We start from the raw sequence: 7,130 nt of genomic DNA, 5'->3' as shown, positions 1-7,130 counted from the left end.
TTGTTCTAGAGGAAGGTAGAAAAGATTAAAACGTTCCTCGACCTTTGATCCCGGTTGAGTTAATCATCAACGTGTTTATAAACATCAAATCCTCCACTTTTGTTTCTTTCTTCCATTTTTTCCCCATTGTTTTTTTACTTTTCTCCTCTTGGTACTTTTTAGAAGGGTTGGTTTAGAAACATCTTCACGGTCGATACTGCGTGTACAATCGAAGTCGAGCTCGGTTCCAGAACGCGGGAAATTGCTGTGAGATTGACGGGCCAACAATGAGCGTGCCAGTGGCACGAAGGCCACTCTATCAGGCCACCGAGAGGTTTTTAATAATTACGAGAGCTCGCCATCGCGACGATCCTGCACATCGACGCGTGGGACGTTCGAAAACAGCTCTGGCTACGAGACCTACGCGTTTCTATGGTGCGCGTAATGTCAATGCTTTTACGCTTTTGCACCGTGAAACTGGGCGTAATTAAAACGCCAATTATCTGTTATGTTTTATATCGCACGTAGTTTTTTTTTTTTGTTTTTGTCAAACCTGTTATCAAGTTTGTGTAACAGCTGTCGATGAACCGTAAGTGAAATTATACTATATACAAGCGTTTACAATATGTTGACTCGATACGCGTTCCAGTTATTTTTAGAAACTTAACCAACTAGTTTCGACCAAGCTCGAAATATCCGGCAACATTTTTTGCAGGTTTCTCGATATCTGAATTAAATCAGTACGAGGAAGGACATTTACCTGAAACGTGACACACATTCTACAGCTATAAGGGTTAGTGTCAAAAATATATATATGTAAATGTGTTCTAGACAGATCGAAGATAATAGATAGCATCGAATGCACGATTCCAAAAGATATGAAAATAAAATGCAACGCCAGTATTATGGAAAGCAGTCCATTCTCTAGAATTTTTTAATCCATTAACGAAGTGACGCGTTACGATGTTCGAAGATAGTTCTTCGCACTTTGTTCATTGTTCGTAAATTACGTTACGTACGCGTTCCTTTTCTAAAAAAATCTCCGAAGTATTATTATCCTTTTTCCATATAAATTTCACATTTTAAAAATATCGTATAATTTAAAATTCGTATAATATCAGATGAAAACAGTTACCTTCTTCTCGATCGTATCGAATTTGTCCCTGAAAAGATCAAAGAACGTATTAAGAAAATCTGACTCGTGCAAAATGATCAATGATCATTCGTAGATATTTCATCGACGACCAATGGCCACGATCACACATCCGTCAATTTGCCTCCGCCACTTGACCTTGAGTCCCGCCTTTACCCTGTCGATTCGCGACTTCCTGAAAACAGCGCTCTCTCTCTCTCTCTCTCTCTCTCTCTCTCGAGCAAGTTCTTTCTCTTCTTCCAATGCCATTGAAACGGGGAGTTTCGACAGTCGTTCTTTAAGTTACACCAGGCCCCGGAAATCCATCGTTTCACCTTCGATTCTCGCCATAGATTATCATCGCACCAGATCGAACGCATGTATCTGTAAATTTTAGCAAGGCAGATAAACAAGAAACGGTAAAAGAAGAAAAAAAAAGGATCTTCTGCACGTTACGCCGACACGTCATTTTCTTACGTAAGTTCGATCGGTTTTTCGTAATATCGGTCGAACTGCTGATCGGCTTTTTACCACGTGTTCAGTCTGCCGGAGGTTGTGACAGGCGATTCAACGAGTTCAAGGAACGCTCATCCTAGTTTTAACCTGTCATTGTCTCGCGTCCGATTAATCAACGCGCGAAGAAGCGTGATCGTTTTCTCGAGTCGTGATCGATAGTGAATCGTGAAATGCTCGCGAGATCGGCGTGACTTTGGATTTTCTACAGTGATTTTAACCCTTTGCACACCGAACAGCCATTTATATTCGACAAGAGATTCCTTCAAAACTGATAATTTGGATGAATTTTCATATTTCTGGAAGTGATAATCGTATCTGTGTTACCATATTCTATATATTATACCATATACCATAGGTGCTATAATTATTTAAATTTAATTCTTGGCTCCTTCGATATCTATTATTATATCGTGGTATTATGATATTTATTATAATATATACATATATCGTGAATATTATTATATTCAAATTTGTTACAGAGGAATATATTAGCTCGTCCGGAAAGTTTCTTTCCTTTTATAAGGAAATAATGGACACACGACATATTTCATTTTATATTATTTTATCGAATTACGTATGTTCCACTTTGTTCGACAGATTAGGTTTCATGTCTGTATAAAGATGCATCATTGTAAAAGACGGGTGTGTAAAAGAAAGACACTTTTCGGACAACCTAATATTTCGTATGGAAATGAATGAAACGAATTAGAGTGTCCATTTCGTTTTAACATTGGATCATAAAAGGTGAAGAATTTTGAAGGAAAAAAAGATCTTGTTTCTTCGTTCAACGAAACAATGTATCTTTCGTCCAAGTTTCGTTCCATGTGTGCAAATGGAATGGTCAGAGCGAGACGTCGATTAAATAAGTAGATGTGAACAGGAAAATGAAAATTAAAAATGAAGATAAAGGTCGTACGAGGAATTTTTCTTCGTATCTACTTGGAGGAAAATCTTCTCGAAACGTTTCCATGATTCGACGATAATTCTACCCTCGGCGAGTTAAGCTCTTGGAATGCCTTGGAATTTTATGGCCGACGTACCTCGGTTAAGACTCGACATATTTCATAGGGATCTTCTAGCGATTCACGAACCACTTATTCTGGATAAGCAACCATAATCGAGATTTCTGACTCGCGGTGACATCCCGACGGAAACCGACTGTCTTCGTTCATGTCACGATGTTACGAAATCAACAGTCACTTGCTCGATTCTATCGTATTATAACGTAACATATACTACGACGTTTGAAAAATATATTACTCGATCGGACAACGATTCTTCGATTTTTCCCGTATTGGCAATTTCCAAATAACGAACAATATTTTATCGATAAAACTTCCGAATAAGAATCTTGCCATTCTGTCGAATTTCACAGATTTACGTATATCTTCGATTCGGCGTATAGGACGTCATGTGAACGATGTCCATTTAAATTGAACAGGAACCTTCCCCTTTTTTCTATATTTTTATTTTCCAGACAGAAAGCTTATCGGTGGAACGTTCGAAATTCACGATTCTCGTTAAGAAAGTTGTATTATAATTCTGCTTAATTATTCGCCAAGTAATACGAGTGGACGCAATGTTAAATGGAAGGTAAAGTGCGAGAAGAAAACTACAACAACGGGACGAAGAAAGATACGAAGGAAGAAAAGAAAGACGCCGCATGGTTAGAACTGTCATGCTGGTATCTCGAATCGTCTTTTCCGCTTTATTTCACGATCGACGAGATATATGTTGTTGCAATCAGGCGCGATACAGAAATCTAGATTTTATATAGAACGTAAGAAAAACAGTGGGCACATTGTACCGTGAAATTGTTGCGAAACGGGGAATACATTAGTAGGAGCGATGTTAAAATCGGTGACTAATATGTTGATCGGTATTGCGATAACTTTTTGTTAGCAGTGAAAACCCGATGGTAAAAGGCGTACAAATATCGCATGTAGACATTTTAATCCTTGATTCGAAGACAAAGAGATCGAACAACTGCGCCACGTTTTCTATTACTGTCGTTAGCGAGTCGAAGTAAGCTTTTAAACGTCTAGTTGTCTGTTACGATTTCAGCGATAATTGTACGATCGTTTCTCGAAGAAATTTATCCGATAAAAATAAGAGTTTCGAAAGAACTTGAGTAGAAGCAATCGATGACAGAGGAAAAGAATTTTAATGCTTTAAGAAACTCTTTAGCGCGTAACTGAGACGAGAGATCACTCGTTTTCTTATTTCACGTTCGATTCTTTCGTAATTGTGCGAGAGATTTCAGAAATTCTTTAATAACGAAAAAATACGATTCCATAGAAAATGAGCCAAACGATGTAGCGGAGTTTACTCTTAAAAGCTATCAGAGAAATATGTCGGCTTTGTTTCCTGGATAGAGTGGATAGACTTTCGGTGCATGTTCTTATTTCAAGAACGAACAGAGTCGAACAAATGCAAGTAGGTTTTTCTAATTATCATTCGATATTATGCAAAAGATAGAAAAGATACTACTCGTAATAACTATAAATAGCATGGCTACGATCACAGGACAATGATACTGAAGCAAAATTTACATGGATCGACAATTGAACCATAATGTTCGGCTGTAAGGGTTGAAAGAAAAGAAAACTATTTTGGTGGACGAGTCGGTGTAGAACAAACAGGGAATAAGCGTGTTTACTCGCGTATCAGGATTGTGATATAACGAGACACGCGTTCTACGTGTGCTTGGCGACCTTGCGTGGATCTCGAGTGAAATCTAAGACTGCGAGGGATGCAAATTAATCTTTAATTATTGTAATTATTTAGAATGTATGTGATCGTTAAGCGTTGCAGTACGGTTGATTTAACTCGATCGAGTAGCAGTTTGAAATGTTTTGTCAGTGTCTAAGCTGTCAATGAATAGGATGTGATAAGCGGGTCGATCGCTATTCGAACGTTTAGAATTTTATTAGTTGCCAGCGTAACTATCTAGTGACACCGGAAATTACATATCAAATACGGAAATGTTCGGTAATGTAATAACGCGCGACAGCATGTTGAAAGTCAAAACGCAAATTAGAGATCGAAATTGCACACATCTACGTACACTATGTAATTTCGTCAATAATATTATTAATAGACGATGACCTACTTTGCATAAACAACAAGTGGGACAGAAGCAATTCGGTATTTCAGCTCGTCGTTGGTATTCCAGCAACTGATTAAACCAATCAAAATAATTCGTCAGTGGGATGTTTCCACGTTGGTAAACAGGTTACTGGGTGGTGTGTGATTTCAGGAAAACAAATTTCTAAATAAACTTCGTTTCTTCGGTTCTGTTTGGAATAGCATGAAATTGCATAACAATCAGCAAGTTATATTATTAATTATTGCATTATTTAGACCAAAGGGAAGGGACGTATTCACGAAACGAATACGTTGTTTCATAGAAAAATTCATAGATTGATTTTAGATACAAAAAATGTAACTACGTTATTATGATTCAAGGACAAGCGTGATCAACTCTATCTGGGTATATTTTTAACCGTAATCGAGAATAAAAAATATACCGTAATTAAATACCATTACGACGTAATATCAACAAAAGATTAAAATGTAAAATTTAATTAGAGATAACTACGGAATGAAAAATAGCTAAAAGGAAAAAATCAGATCGCTAATCAATAACAGCGTTCCCAACGAGAATTACAAGGAAAAAGATATGTAACATGATTCTTCGATAAAATCTGTCGTTTCGAATTACTACGCTTTCTTAAGGACGACTCCTTTTCGACTATTCTTTATGCGTATCTGTCAATAACCTCTCACGGGGAATCCTACGGCAGTAGGTCGACCGGTTGTCGAATCGCGGTTTTTCCCCATTCCCGACATCACACCGTATAATTCGAGTTCGTGGAGGCGATATTCCTCGGCGATTAAAACCTTTTCCTCGTATATTTAAGAAGCTAGTACATTAGAGTGTCTTCTTATTTGAGTATGTTAGAAGAAAAGGTGATAGAAACGAGAAATTCTTCAATTTGAGAAGATTATGCATAATATTACATTTCAATAGAGAAGTTTCCAAACGTCAAAATACATTTTAGCACTCTGTATATTGGGTTGATGATCGCGGATTTTGTAATTATCACCTAATGACCTAATACTTTAGTAGAGTGTATACTTTATACTACTAGAATTTTGACAAAAGAAATGAACACGGGAAGAAAAGATTAATATTTGTGAAAAATTCATTTAAACCCCGTAAGATTGCACAGCTGTGAATGTATGAAGTTTTGATGAAAAAGTTCCAGATTAATTATTTCGATATGCTGTTTGGTTCGACCAGTATTTTTATAATTATAGCGTCGATTATCATCAAAAGCAATCATGTTATTATAGATATTGTGTAACGCCCTATTAAAGATGTTGTCGCAAATAAAATATTCATATAACACGCTCAACGCAAATAGATGATTATGAAACGAGTAAAACAGCTGAATCGCAAGAAATTGTAACCAATTCCAAGAAGCTCGATTAGTCGTCGTACGTACCGCAGATGGTTTACAACGTTCACCACACGAAACAGGTGAATCCAATTTCTGTAATTGTTCTTTCCGCGTATCCCTCGGATTTTGATATAATTGTCGCGCACTTATACAGAACATGTATTCGACGAATCGTACGTATGGAATGTTTAACGGAGGGAATGATACTCGCTTTTCTACCGAGAAGTGGTACAAGAAAAAGAACTGCCTTTACGAACCTGTCAAGGTTAACCGTTCCAACGTAGCAACCCCCGAAGATCTTCGTTGCTTCTTCTACGTACGTGTCTTGTCGAGGCAATGGACTCTTCAAGGATGAGAAATTAAAAATGATCTACGACGTGACGAGTTTGGGAAATTTTCTGATAAAATGAGAACACTTTAATCCTTGATCACATAATACTAACCTTTCAGCAGGCTCTGAATTTTTATCTTATTATCATAATCTTTATAGTAAGGAATTTTAGAAACTCGAAAAATCTTGAATATCTTCAGCAGCATTAGACGATACGATTAAAGAGTATCGACTTTTTGCTTGCTACGCCTGATTTATTGAACTTCTATTCGACTACCTTATTAAAGCAGTGGAAAATTTTATAATCTCGAAGATTTGAGAGTAAATGCTTCGATCGTGAAAGACCTAAACAGACGAAATGTATTCAATGTGATTACATAAAATAGTTAGAATAGATTAATATCTGTGGCGCAATGATTTAATAAATATAATAAAATATCGAGACTAATTCGAGAGATTAGAAGTCTGTGACAATGAAAAAAATAAATGAAAATTCCATTGAAGCGTAAGATATCATATGTAGAAATAGCGTAATTATCTGAAAATGAATTATTTATAATTTTCGACTGAAGCTTACTTACGAAATAAACTTACGAGTGACCTAACGAATAGACAGCCTGAGATAAAAATCCGTGGCACTGTAGCGCAATATTGCAGAACCAGGTGCAATATTTTTTAATACGAAGAAATGCCTCGAAGGAACGTT

The 7,130-nt window shown here is 36.8% G+C and overlaps 1 long non-coding RNA gene across 1 annotated transcript; it reads left to right on the top strand.

Moving 5' to 3' along the window:
- The first annotated feature begins 358 nt into the window (after positions 1–358).
- On the top strand, positions 359–7,037 carry LOC126916545 (uncharacterized). Its single transcript, XR_007710649.1, has 2 exons — positions 359–6,173; positions 6,248–7,037. It is a non-coding gene; the product is annotated as an uncharacterized LOC126916545 (long non-coding RNA).
- The last annotated feature ends 93 nt before the right edge of the window (positions 7,038–7,130 follow it).

This window comes from Bombus affinis, chromosome 1, assembly GCF_024516045.1.
Source record: "Bombus affinis isolate iyBomAffi1 chromosome 1, iyBomAffi1.2, whole genome shotgun sequence".
Lineage (NCBI taxonomy): Eukaryota > Metazoa > Arthropoda > Insecta > Hymenoptera > Apidae > Bombus > Bombus affinis.
The sequence above is the reverse complement of the archived record's forward strand: the minus strand, read 5'-3'. Positions and strand labels throughout refer to the sequence as shown.